At 36.4% G+C, this 14,761-nt stretch overlaps 1 pseudogene; it reads right to left on the reverse strand.

The window, feature by feature from the left end:
- Nucleotides 1-421: 421 nt before the first annotated feature.
- Nucleotides 422-13,688, reverse strand: LOC121477604 (annotated as a pseudogene).
- Between the last annotated feature and the right edge of the window lie 1,073 nt (nt 13,689-14,761).

A 14,761-nucleotide genomic window follows, 5' to 3' on the forward strand; every position in this document is an offset into this window, starting at 1 on the left:
ATTGTCCTTATTGAGCCTCCAAAAATTCATCAGTCACTTAGGTCTCTCTACCCAGCGCTGGTTCCCGTGGCCACCGCCCCTTGTGGGTCTCTGCTCTGGTAAGCCATGACTCCCTGTAGTCACCTGTCTGTGTCTCTAATCATGGGGCAGCAGTTTTGTGTCATGTCTTTTCTTACAGACGCAAGAAGAGTTGTTAACTTTTCAGTATGTTCAGCTTTTTATTTGTTAGTATGGAGTGATGACTGCCAAGCTCCTTATGTGAGGAACTGGAAATCAGAAGTCTCTGTTTAGATTTTTAAGAAACTGCCAAACTTGTTTAGAGCGGCTGGACCATTTACCTTCCCACGACCATGGTATAAGTGATCCCGGTTTTCTGCATCCTCAGGGCGATTGATGGGGATGAGTTTATGGCTTAGACCTGTCACGTATCAAAGCCTACTGCCTTCAGGAGATATGCTGTGGCATCATATAGAATGTAGGGACTTTCCACAGCGCGCTTGTCCCTATGCCCACCTGCTTTAGTATTATTGTCACACATTTTACTTCCATGTATGTGATAAACGCCAAACACGTTGTTTTCATTTTTGTCTTTAAACAACTGATCATACTGAAGGAGACATGAATAATAATGTTTTTATATACCCATAAAATAACTAGTTTTAATATTCCCCATGTTTTGGTTTAGATCCAGGTTCCCATATGGTACTATTTTCTTTCTGCTTAAAGCACTATCTTTATAATTTCTTACGCCTGCCGGTGATGAATTCTTTTAGCATCTGAATGTCCCCCAAATCCTCTTTGTCTTCATTTTTGACAGATTTTGTTTTGCTGGGTAACAAAATTCTATGTTAAAAATTCATCATTCTCATCTTTTGGGAGAAGAAGGTTGTTGTTTCTTCCACTAATTAAATGATGTTGCTCTCTTGTAAGTTGCATTCATTTGAGAAGCGATCTGGTGCCTTCTTTACTCTGTTCTTCTGTGTGTAATATGCCTTCCCCTTCTGGCTGCTTTTACATTTTTTCTCTTTATAATCAGTTTAAAGCAATTTGATTCTTATATGCCTGTCTATAGTTTTCTTCTTTTTTTTTTCATTTTTGACTTTCGTTGTGTTTTTTTGGGGATCTCTGGATATAAAATTTTTAACAAAATGGGGAAAATTTTAGTCATTATATCTGCAGACGTATTTTTCTGTTTCTCTTTTGGGACTTTAATTACATAGTATATTTTGCTACTCAAGTTTTTCCCATAGTTCACCAAATATTCTGTTCATTTTTTCCCAAAATTTTATCATCTGTATCAATTCTGAGTCAGTTTCAATTAACTAAGTTTTTCCTTATTATGGGCCATGTTTCCCTGCCTCATTGCATACCCGACACGACAATTTCAGATCTAATGAAAGAAATGGTGCATTTTTTGTGTGTGCTGGGTATTTTTAGATTTATAAAAATATTCTTAGCTTCATCCTGGGGTGCAGTTTTGATCATTAGAATCAGTTTGATCCTTTTGGGTCTTGATCTTCTGCTTTGTAAGTGTGACCAGAGCAACATTTAGTCCTTTCAATTTTTTCCTAATACTCAGGCAGGATTCTTATTAGTACTCTAACTCTGGATTGGCAAATTACAGCTTGAGGGCTAGGGTCTGTTTCTGTTAATAAAGTTTATTGAAACACAACCACGCCTATTTGTTTATCTGTTTTCTCTGGCTGTTTTTCTACAACAATGGCAAAAAGGAGTAATTATAATAAAGTCCACCTGACCTACAGAGCCTGGCCCTTTAAGACAAAGTATGTCAATTGCTACCCTAACGGATGCCTCCTGGGTTGTAAGGTTTCCACTCTGTGTTTGGAAACAGCTATTATCTGGCCTCACATTTATTCTTCCTCTGGTCCCTGATACTCAGCAGTGAATTGAATTCGGGAAGGGGCCTTCTGCAGATCTCTAGAGTTCTCTCTCTATGCAGCTCTCTACTGCATGGGATTTTGTCACGTAAACCCTCGCCACCATGCCTTCTCTGGAAGCCCATTTCTTACTATTCAACTCAGGAAGACCACGAGGCTCTGGTTGGTTTCCCCCTCCCAGCTCTGTGGCTTATATCCTTCTCCAGGTAGAAAGTGGAGGTAATCATAGGGGTCACTTTCCATCTCTCAGGGGTCACTGTTGTTTGGTGTGTGATGCTCAATATTTTCTGAGCCATTGTTTTGTGTATTTTGTCCTTCCCCCTACCCCCTAGTTGTTGCAAATGAAAGGAATAGTTCAAGTTCTTGTTAGTTGATCTTACCTGGAAGTAGAAGTGCAAGAATTAATTTCTTTTTTCCCTAAGAAACGAGTGAATATGAAAGTCAGAGAATAACATTTAATAATTTGGGTAGACAAGAAGGTGTTTGTACACCAGTAGTCTTTACTAGTTTAATTAAATGTAAGAAAATTTGACTCTGATGCTAGCATTGATGATTTTATATAAGCAAAATTGTTTAATATATTCAATTCTAACAGAACTACCTTTAAGATATATTCCAATAGGTGGTTCTGGGTGGCTCCGTTGGTTAAGCATACGGCTCTGACTCTTATTTTGGCTCAGAGCATGATCTCAAGATCAGGAGACTGAGCTCAACCACTTGCTCCTCAGCACCCAGTGAGGAGTCTGCTTCTCTCTCTTTCTCTCTCTCTCTCTCCCTCTCCCTCTGCCCCTCCCCCTGCTGTGCAGGCTCTCTCTCTAAAATAAATAAATAAAACTTATTTGTTCTTAAAAGGAATATTCCAATATACATCATCCTAAATGCAAATAAATTTCATTTTATAAAATAAAATTCATTTTCTTTCCTTTCAATAGATGGCATATTATAAATAATTACCTTCATTCCCTTCCCCTAGAATCTCAAATCTCAATCTCAAATGTTTGAGGGTTTTTTTTGTTGTTGTTTCTACTTGCTTTTTTACTATCCTTGTCCTCTCCAAAGACCATTAGGAACACTCCTGTATTTGAGTAAATTAGTTTCATTACTTCTTAGAAGAAGGGAGAAAGCACACAATGAGAAAGCGTCTCACTAAGAGACTATTAGGAAGGATTTATAGGATTTGAACTAGGCAACTTTGCAGAAGATTCAGGAGGCAGTTTACTTTAGATTGGATGCTGTCAGAAAGTGGAGGCAATTTTATGATTAAGTATTTAATATATATTATCTTAAAAGTAGGAGGAATAAATTGAGGCTAAAGATATAATAGGTAAAGAAGCAACAGTCACTCAGATTAGTCAGGATTAGGATGTTTGTGTTTTTTGTGTCTTAGACAATGAATCGATTGTCTGTGTTGAGGCATGATTACGAGCTGATTTGTATTAGTATTCATAGACTTACATTACCATCATCTTCTTCTATCATCTGTGGTCCGAGGATACGTAATTTCTGGGTTTTAGTATTTAATTTACCTTAGTAAAATTTCTGACTCTAATTCTTCATAAAAACCAAAGGATTAGATTTGATGGTTTCTAAAGTGTTTCCATTTCTTACATTCTATAAATGAGAAATTTGCTTTAAACTATTCCTTTCTAAAAATGTTGAATAAAGTGAAATTATTGGGGAGTTTTAATTATTTTTTTCCTTAGATAAAGGTTTTACAGTACAGATATGTGGTCTCTGTGCTCTGTTTACTGCTTCCTGAATCTCTAGGAATGAGGGCATAAATTAAACTGTCTCTTATTTTATGCTCCCCAGCAAGGCCAATAATAAAACTTTTATTTCATTTAGTGGCTCTGAAAATAATAAAATTCATTTCATTTCCTTTTAATGAGAAAGATGGCATATTATAAATATATGGCATATATAAATATAAATATTCCCTTCCCCCACAGTCTTAAATCAATATATTTTATGGGGAATTTTTTTCTTTGGTATATTTTGCGGCTATGTTTATAAATAAGACAGAAAGTGTTCAGATTTTGAGAATTATGTTTATCACTATGATCTGTGTTTTTGTCTTTCTCTTCTTTGTAACTACTTGTTGTTGATAGAGCCTCACATTTCAGCATTGAATCCTTTTAAAATATTTTAAACTCAGGTAACCTAAAAGGATAGTAGGCATTTGGTTAGTTGGCCTGTTTTTGCCTTGGCTTTCCCATGAAAGTTCTACTCCTGTTGAAAGTCATTGGATATCTCTTACCTCTTACCTAACTGATATTTTTCTATATTATGGTGTGAAATATTTTTAACATCAACATGTCCTTATGTATGTCAGAGTCTTCTTTGCGGGATCCTCTAAATACATAGGCCAAGCTGTTAAGTCAGATTGCATTTCCTTTGCCGTGTGTAAATCCTCTATAAATGGCTCAATCAGTGATTAGAGCTAAATGCTACCTGTCTGTCTGGTGTGGGATCTTTTCCAAGATGACAGATGACTCTGCTTCATCTGTTTGATCCCAGGACACTTCCTAGGAGAATCATAGCTGAGCGTTCATAGATATGGTCAGCGTTTGGCCTGTTAAGTAACCAGTGAGAATCTGCTTAGATTTATCTCTTTTCTTTTAACTTATGAAAACTATCAAAAAAGAGATAAGAAGATTCACCTAAAGTTCTTTGATGAAAGAAACAGGTGGGCATGTGATAACTTGCTTACAAATACACAAATATATTGGAGAACAAAACACAAAGCTGTGATTTTATTGAGTGCAAATATTTTTACACTTTTCCAGGCCACTGGTTTAACTGACCTCTTTTCTTGAACATGTTAGCAGTAAAACATACAAGATCAATACAGGATGTGGTGGCTTTTATCCTTTGGAATTTATGGTCTGCTTCTTAGAAAAACCCTTCTGCATTGTTTTTAGCCTCAAGTGTATTATCAGCTCAACAGCGATCTCAGAATTATAGGGAATCAAAAATGCATATTACAGTCTCTTCACAGAACTAACAATATAGCTGGATATATAAGATGTTAAGGAGAAAAAAAAATGATAAAAAAATAAGAATTCGGGATCCCTGGGTGGCGCAGCGGTTTGGCGCCTGCCTTTGGCCCAGGGCACGATCCTGGAGACCCAGGATCGAATCCCACATCAGGCTCCCGGTGCATGGAGCCTGCTTCTCCCTCTGCCTATGTCTCTGCCTCTCTCTCTCTCTGTGACTATCATAATTAAATAAAAAAAAATTTAAAAAAAAAGAAAAAAAATAAGAATTCTCTACAAGGAAACATTCATATTCACAATAATATATACATTTTCCATGATAATTCCCATTTTATAGAAGTTTATTCTCTCCTTAAAGTAACAGATTATGTATAGAATTCAATGTCTATGCCTATGCAGTGCTTCCTATAAAAACCAGGGATAAAAATCTGAACATGTGACTAGCTTCTCCATTTTAGAGATGGTTACACACATACGCACATGCAGAAAGCCATAGTTATAGATGAACATATTTATATGGAAGTGAATTCACAGAGAAGGTGAAATTTGTAGTATGTTTTAAATGATGAAGATTAAAGGAGGAAGGAAAGAACCTAGGGTATTTGAGAAAGAAGAACTGTATAGGTGAAGACACAGAGGTACGAGGGAGATTTTGTCTTGAATATGGGGGATGATGGGAAAACCAGTCTGGAAGCAAAGGTATGTAGGGCAGAAAAAAGAAATAAAGTTGGGTAGCTGAAACAGTGTTAAGTGTTTGGAGGGCCTTCACAAGCTGAAGTTTAATTTTATAAGATAAATATTACATTATCATTGCTATTCCATGATCCAAGTATTTTTTTTTTATAAGTTTCCTCATCTGCCAGAGGAAATGTGGATTATATGAATTTAGATATATAAGCTAGGAGCTGGCATAGCAGAGGATACATAAGACAAAATTTTGAATTTTGGGATTTTAGTTTATCATGACAAATTAGGCACTTCAAGTCTCCACAATCTCTTCTGTGAAAAATGGGTTATGGTAACAATAGGACCTTCTTATGGGTATAATGTTCAAATATAAGAATACATGGTAAAATACCTTTTAAAGTAATAACACTTATTCTGCATTAGTTATTTACCTTTTAATTAAAAGCACTAAAAATCTAGGCATAGATTGATAAGAGGTGACATGCAAAATAAACGTTTGGATCTGAAGAGAGTGGTGTGTGTGTGTGTGTGTGTGTGTGTGTGTGTGTTTATGATATATAATTTCTAGTTTCTTTCCAGTTCTTTCATGATTTTGCTCCATTAGAGCTCCAAGCTACGTAGTAGCTCACTGTCCCATGGCTGTTGAAGCCCCTCGGTCCAAAGCCTCTCTCTTTAACTGAAGTTTGGGAGACAATAGATGTAGGACTTGGAACTGAAGGGAGAAGAGAGAGAAAAGCATCAAAACTAGCTCTTTCCTTATTTTAGAATTCCAGAAGATGCTGCTCAATGCTGCTATTGAAACAAAAAAGTGTTGTAGGACAGAGAAGGAATTCGTGTGCCAAAAATGAGGGAATTTAGGGCACATGGGAGGCTCAACCAGTTAAGCTTCTGGCTTTGGCTCCTGTCAGTCTGATGTCAGGGTCTTGGGACGGAGCCCGCATCAGGACCTCTGCTCAGTGGGGCATCTGCTTCTCCCTCTCCCTCTGTCCCTCCCCACTGCTTGCATGCTGTCCCTCACTCTCTCTCTCAAATAAATAAATAAAACCTAAAAGAATAAATAAATAAAAGAAAATGAGGGAGTTCAGTTTTGAATAGGATGTGCTCCATTTGGACATACTGGGTTAGTTGATGGTAGGCCATCTAAGTGAAGATGACCCGTGGTTCATGCCACACTTTCCTGTCAAACAGAGTAGGCAGGTCACACACAGATTTGAAGGCAGAAGAAAAAGAATAGACTGAAGACAAGAGGGATGTGAGAATGGTAAAAACAGTAACAAACAAGAAATGGAATCTTAAATTATTTTTAAAAGAGGAAGTGGCCAGTGGATTCACAGGGAACTGAGAGTTCAAGAACCTTGAGGACTGAGTATATTCATTCAGAAATATATATATATTTTATTTGGCTGGAAAAAAGTCATCCTAAAAGAGCCATTTCTCTATAGGAGAGGATTGGGATTGGAGACACACAAAAAAGTCTGAGGGAAAGCAGAATACATACCAGGAGGATGGATCAAAGAAGAGAAAAACTGGCCCAGGAAGCTGAGGAAAGAGGAAAATCCGTGTTTCTGTGAGTGAAGCTTCTTAATAGAGTCCGTGTGCATGTGAGAGACAGATACTGTGAGGGGAGGGTCATAATATTTGAAGGCCTTAGGAAAAAGTAAGGCTGGATACTTGAGGGAAGAACGGGGAGAGAGAAAATAGGTAAGGGTGAGGATTTCAGGAGTTGGGTGCCGGGGGTGAGGGATGAAGCCCAAAGCTATTGTTCTCAGCAAAGAGAGGGCCCTGTCCCCAGAAGGAAACAATTTAGGGTCTCAGAAGCAGTTTTTCCCACTTCCCAGAGCCCCCAGAGTTTCTATAATGTCTCTGAAAATGGTGTGCACTCCCATAGAAAAAGCATATATTTTAAATAAAATAGTAATGGAGAAAATGCCCAGGAAGCATATGGATTCTAAAAAAAATAAATAAATAACCTGTGAGATCAAGTTAATGAACAGACCTCAACATGGAAATTTTTGTTACCGAAAGGCAGTGTGAACCAGCAAGGAGTGCTGAGATTTGGAAGACCTGGGCTGAATTCTGGTTTTTGCTATTTGCAGAATATTCCCAGGTCCGTTCATCTCCTGGGCCCTCAACGAGATACAATATTTGCCTTTATGACCAGAGTTTTCTGAAGATCTAATAAGACAACGTGTGTCGAAACGCTTTATAAATGCGGAAGCTCTGTACAAATTGTTAGGATTTCTATTACCGTGATTATGGTTATCTAGATGGTGGTAGATGAAAGGTTTGAGTCAAATTTGAAGACCTTGGCATTTAAAAAGTAATTAACCTGAAAGAGACAATAATAGAAATGACAATTAGAATTAGAATGAAGAGATTAGGGGGAGCTGTAAGAACCATTAGTCAGAGGCGGCTTGCTCACAGAAAATTCCCAAGTCAAGGGAAAAATTTCATTTAAATTTTGGAGAATAAAAGAAACAAAACAAAAACAAACAAAAAAATTTTTGGAGAATTGTTAGCACATGGAGAAGATTCTAAGGAGAAATATGCAAATGATCTCTGTTCAATATCCGAACAACTTTCTAGACTGAAATAAGAGAACAGAATGAAAAAACAATGCTGGGCTATAGCATAATATACACTAAAAATATATTGTTTCAGAGACCAAACATTGTGTAGCAGATTTCTTAAGTGCTCAGTCAAGAGAATAATACAATAATTCTATGTCTTATTTAAATCTTTTGGTGACTAAGTCCATTAAGATGAAAATATTTCATTTTTAGTTCTAATTTTTAAAAAATCCTGTTTTCTCCAAGATTTTAGATATGTTTATGTCATCACCAATATTCTTAAATAGTTTTATTATATATTTGCTTCATACTTACTTGATAGCAGATCTACCAGGAGTTTCCATAATTGAGTTTTTCTTGCAAAATACACTTTTAATTTGTGCCAACTCAGAAATAAATGAATGAGTGACAGAGGAATATGCCTTTGCAGGTAGGAAGCATTATCGGTAATTTCCCCCAAAGGAACAGTCAACCATGCCAGAAATGGCTAAATAATTAAAAGGGAAAGATAGAGAATGCACACACCTGTTGTAAGTAATTTGCCAAGTGAGTTTTATTATCAAAAGCTGTTTTCTTGGAGTTAACAGAGGAAACTAGTTTTGAAGATAAGGTCTGGGTAAATGGTCAAGAAACCAAATATAACAGCCGCAAATAGTTTCATAGGTCTGCTAGAATGATTTTTAGGTTCAAGTGACATAAAGCCTTTGTGATTCTTCCTATCCTTCTAGGAATATAGAAAAAATAATTCTTATTTACTGCTTTTTTCTTACATGGACATCTCAATCAAAATAGCCATCAAATATTAAATGATTATCTACTGAGGACCTGATAGTTCACCCCAAAGGCTATAAATATAATAAGAACTGTAAAGGCTGAAGGAATTAAGGACTCCTTCAAATGATCTCTACTCTTAAATTCTAGTAATTCATCTTTTGTTTTACTAATAGGCTTTGATAATGATGATAATTCAAAAATATAAAAGAGCTCATTTTTTATTTACTTGCTTTATTTTTCTTAGTGATATATATTACATATTTATATATAAAATATAGATTGCACATAATATAGACACATAAGGTGTGTATATATGGTATATGTGACATAGTAATATTTAGACATATTTTTAATGTAACAAAGTACATATTTATGTACACATATATAATAGGCACATATATAATTCTAAATAATATTACTAACTCTAAAAAGTATACATAGTATTTCTTAAAAAATAAAGCAGTACAGATGACTGGAGTTGCTAAAAGCTTTATTGTAGTTGTAGTGGTGGTTATTAATTTGCACTAAAATCTCTGATTTTTAGGAATTAGAAATAGAGCTCCAGCACAAAATGAAGGGCCAAATAGGGGTTTTTCATTCTACTTGCTGGGTCATCCACTCAAACTATGCTTCTTCTCCTACCTTCAACTATTATCAACTGTAACCATGAGATTCAACATTTTTTTTTTCTTTTCTTCCATTGCCCTCCTCAAAATCATATGGAGGCAGAAAGGGGAAAGTGCAAGTGCCCTCGTTTTTAGTTTATAACATACAGTAACTGCCTTCTCCCCCATTATGTACACACACCCCCCCAAAAATCACAAAGGCACATTATATAATACAATCTCAGAAGGAAATGAAACAAACTCTCAGAAATGTGATAAAATGTGAACTTTTGTAGTACATGAGAAAAGACTAAGTAAAATTTAAAGCCTAGTGTAATTCCTTTGTTCTTCTGCAGGATCAAAACTGGATCTTATAGTTGTATTTAGATAGAAAGGGGAAAAAATGAAGATGGGCCCTGGATAATTTACCATGGCAGATTGCGTGCTGCTCCTCCCTCAACCATTTGACTAACTCCGTAGCCCACCTACACCTAATTACCAACAGGCCAGGCCCTTGTAATAACCCTCTCCCCATCCTACACCTCTTCTGAGTATAAAATGTGGGAATAATTTTCACTTGTGGCATCACCAGTTTGAGAGTTAGTTTCTTGGACAGGTTTACTCATATTTGTATCTCTGTGATATAGCATAGTACTCGGCCTTCCTGTTCTGAATTAATGATTTTTCTCCCAACTGATTCAAAATGTACCTGTAAAAACAAGGTAGATCTCAGTTTTTTTTAAATGACACAATTACAAATAAAATTCAACTTTAAAATTTTATGAATATACTTCATTATGAGTTGACACTAGGTTTTAATTTAAAAAAAAAGCAAAGCTAACTAAGTGATGACAAATGAACTAATAAACTAAAACAGCACCCTTTAGCTTAATAGTCTTCCATTATATAGTTTTACTTAATAATACAATCCGCTATTGATCAAACACAGACTTAGTGTCTGGATAATTTCATGCAAAATGTAACATATACATACATTCCATCAACAGGCATATATAATATTTTAATATTTGATATCTAAGATTAATTATTAATTTCATTGCATATTAAAATGATCACATATTAATTTCAATAATTTATATTTGATTTTAATCATTATTATAAACAATCTAGTTGAAAAGCAAATATCTATTTTGCATAATATTTCTTAAAGGATATTTTAGGTTAATGAATATTAAAAATGACTGAGAAGACAATTTGAGGCTTAAAAGCCTTTAGGTTGTTTAGTGTATCTCTTCCAATTCATTTCAGAAAAGAAAAAGAAGGATACCAGGTCTGTCTTCTGAAAAGAATCATCATTCCAATAGATTAAAACACAGTTCTTCACCTGAAATTCTAATTTTTCACTTTATGCAAAACCGGCTATTAAATCTCTCCAACCCATTTTGGAAAAGTAAGATCATATTAAACATTATTGAGTTTAATTGCCCCTGCCCACTGCACACAGAAAGCTAGAGGATTTAATTAGCACTACTACTCTTGGTTGCAAAACAAGGGAAACTAATATTTATCGCATATGTGTTCTTTGCCAAGTGCTCACACCTATTTTTCATCTCAAAACGAATTTTCTAAGTACATATTATTTTACGCATAAAGAGAATCATCTGAGATTTAGGAAGAGTGTATGATTTGCCTAATATCACAAAGCTATCAAATAGCAAACTTACTATCAAATCTACTCGGGCCTGGCTATAAAGCCAGACTCCTTACGTAACGTACTACCTCATTCCTAATGTCGTTAATCATGTACAATCTTAAAATCTTAACTTTTTTGTACATGTTGACCTCTCCAGTGGGCTGTTAAGATCTTCAGTGACTTGCAGCCTCGGATTCCAAAGGAATGAACTTTGAAATATTGGGTGTGAACTTTAATTCTGTCAGTTACTAGCAAGTAGGAAACTTCTATGAATCTGTCTACTGATACACAAGATGGGATTATGATATTACCCCGATACATTCCCATTAGCGAATATGAGTATTTAACTTCATATTTAACAGATATTTGCTGCCATTGAAGACCAATTCCTTTCCCACTTCTTACACATATTTTATTCTATTTTACTTTATTTTATTTTTATATCTCACTGTGTCTTTCATGCGCTGAGAATCTGTAAAGATAAACCAAAATTATTAAGCATATGTTATGTCATCGATACTTTTGTGAACATTATCTCTTATTAACATCTTATCACAATCCTCTGAGATGTTAACCTGCCCAGAGTTTATCCTCCTTCTCTTCTAAAGCTCTGTATTTCCAGGGGGCATTTGATCTTTCCCACAATCTCATGGCTTTAAATATATTTCTGGATACTTTCTCTGATTTTCGGACTGCATGTATTCAGCTACATATTTGAAAATGCCATTTGAATGGATAATCGATATATCAAAAATACATCTGACCTAGAACTCTTCATTCCTGGGTCTGTAACCTAATCCTACCCAGCCTCTGCCAACTTCCATCCAACTACTTGTTCAGGCAAAAACCTAGAAGTCATCATGATTCCTTCCTATTACTCATGATCTCACACATCCTACCAAACAGCAAAATTTGCCTACTGGCAAAATTTATACTTCAATTCCTCTACTATTCTTATCAGAATTGACCATCTTGGATCTATATGACTTCAATAACTTTCTAACAAGTCTGTTCCTTCTAATTGCACATTTATCACCTTTTGACTCTATGTAAGAGCCAGAAGGCTCTTTGGAAGATGGAAAGTACGTGATCTCTGATGGCTTCCCATTGCAAGAAGAAAAATCCAGACTTCTTATCCTGTCCTATCAATCTCCGGTTGACATGATTTCTACCCAGTTTTCCCCCTTGTTATATTTTAGCCACACTGTTTTTCAGGGGGTTTCTAGAATAACTAAGCTCAGTTCTGTCTTCAAAACGTAACATTTGCTACTATTTTTAACTTGAACACTTTCCAGCAATTCTTTCCAACTGTTTATAGAAGAAGGTTTCGTCTTACATTGCAGGTCTCAAACCCATGTTATCTCTTTAGTGAGTTCTTTTTCCATTATGCCATCAAATGTGTAGTTTATGTGAGACCATTTATCTCATTCATAACACTAATTCCTGCTCAATAATCACACGTATCAAGTGTGATTGTTATCAAAGACTACTGGGTTATCCATTTTCACTTGTACATATTATTTGAATATAAAGTTTATGAGGGTAAAGATCTTTTATGTCTTTTTTTTTTAACCTCAGTATTGCCTTTTACAATTCTGGAGAGATGACTAGAGAGACAGGGGCAATAGCGCCAGGGAATGTGTGGAGTCCAGAGTGCATGAAATGGGAAGTACAAGGTTGGGATGAGATGATAAGTAGATGAGTTGGAAGGCACCTAAGATTCTTTTTTCTATTGATTTCTACACTCTAATGGAAATGATATGATGTGTATGTAATTGTCTAGCACATGGTATTTAGTAAATGTCAGTTGCCTTTTCTAGCAGTGTTCTCCACAGGCTATACCTAGGTATCAACATCCTTACTCCTTTAGGGAATGAAACTCACCTAGAAAAATAGGGAACAAAAAGTACAGTACAGTTTGGGTAGTGCAGTTGGCTAGCTGGCTCCGTGCAAGGCCTCACTGTGTCCCTACCCTCCGCAGTCCAATTTGCCAGACTGAGGTCGAGAGTAGAGTTTCCCAAGAGACTTTCCTGAGGTCTAGCCGGCTTGGTTCTGTGTGAAGGGCTCTGGGCTGCAACTTGATAGCGCACAGTCTTCTCTCTTGGGCAATGGTAACTGTAGGGAGAGAAACAGCCACTCATGCCACTTTCACAGGCTGCCTTCAGGATCTCATCAGCCTTGCTCTGCTCAATATCTTGGAAATCCACATAATTCACAGCTAGGACTTGGTCCCCTTCCTGAAGTTTTCTTGATGTGCATCTGATTCAGGAATCACGTTGGAGATATAGATGCCCCATTGGGAGGCCTTTCCTCCTCAGATATTAAATCTCAACTGAGCTTCAGGGGGCTTCTTCAGTGTGAGAATTTAGGGCAAAAACGGAGTCAACTCACTTTTGTAGTCTGGGTAATTCACCCTGTCACGAGGAGAAATCTATGGTGGGGGATTCTCATAGGTAGGGCAGGAAAGCCTCCAGTTAATCAACATAAGGAATCCAGTGGTCCATCTCTAATAAGTCCCCTCAGGCAAATCAGGCTCCATTCACTGCCAATTCAGTTTAGAAACTGGAAGTGGATACTCAGATGGGTCTGGAAGTGTGGGGTCAGGGTATGGTGCTCCGGCCCTCTCCTTCCTGATACACCAAGACCTTTTATGTCTTATTTACCGCCATGTTGCCAACTGCCTAGGATTGCCTGATATATAGTCATTCTCAATGACTATTTATTGAATAAATGAATGGATGGATAAAGAGAGGTTATATTTGTTCATGATTGATGAAAAAAGGCTGACGAAGTGTAAAAATTCTAAACAGCAAAATTAGGAATAAACAAGTCAGTCGATAAAAGTAGGTGCCTACAAACTGTGTGGCATACATTTATCAATGACTAACACAAAAGCATCTATTTGTAAAATACACATTCAGGAATTCTTTAGAGTGATTTTTCTTTTTCCCAATATCAAGACATGTTTAAAGACTAGTGGCTTCAACTTACATTGAAAGGTGTGAACTAGCTAGATTTCCATATGTTTCTACTCAAGCAAGCATGAAATTAACTGAGATGCATTATGTCCTCCCACAAAATGTCAGTATGAAATTCAAATCCATCATCAATTGGAGCTAAACTGTTCTTTACAGTTGTTGTATCGTGGTACTAATTGAAGATATGACCCAATCAAACACCATCACAATAGTTATCATAGCACATTTCCCTAATATATTCTTGTCGCCGCAACTAGAAGAGGTACAGCCAGGATCATTCCATTACTTAGCTTCAAGGGTATCCTGCGTTCTCTCCTCCATGGGGTATCTAATGGGACAGCTCTGGCAATGATTACGGTAGAGTCCCATCCTTGCCCAAATACATTAAATAGTTTGTTGTATCCCTTCCCCCCACCAAGATTCCTTCCCAGCCATCACATGTATCAACTGCGGTTGTTATCAACTGGCATAATTAATTTTCTTATCCTATTTCTTGTAGGGAGGGCATAGGAAAGAGAAACGTGTCATGATCGATGTAGAAGCATAACGTTAAGATTCCAAAGCTGAGGAAGATTTTTGAGGTTTTGAAGTTGAAGCTT

This window comes from Vulpes lagopus, chromosome 17, assembly GCF_018345385.1.
Source record: "Vulpes lagopus strain Blue_001 chromosome 17, ASM1834538v1, whole genome shotgun sequence".
Lineage (NCBI taxonomy): Eukaryota > Metazoa > Chordata > Mammalia > Carnivora > Canidae > Vulpes > Vulpes lagopus.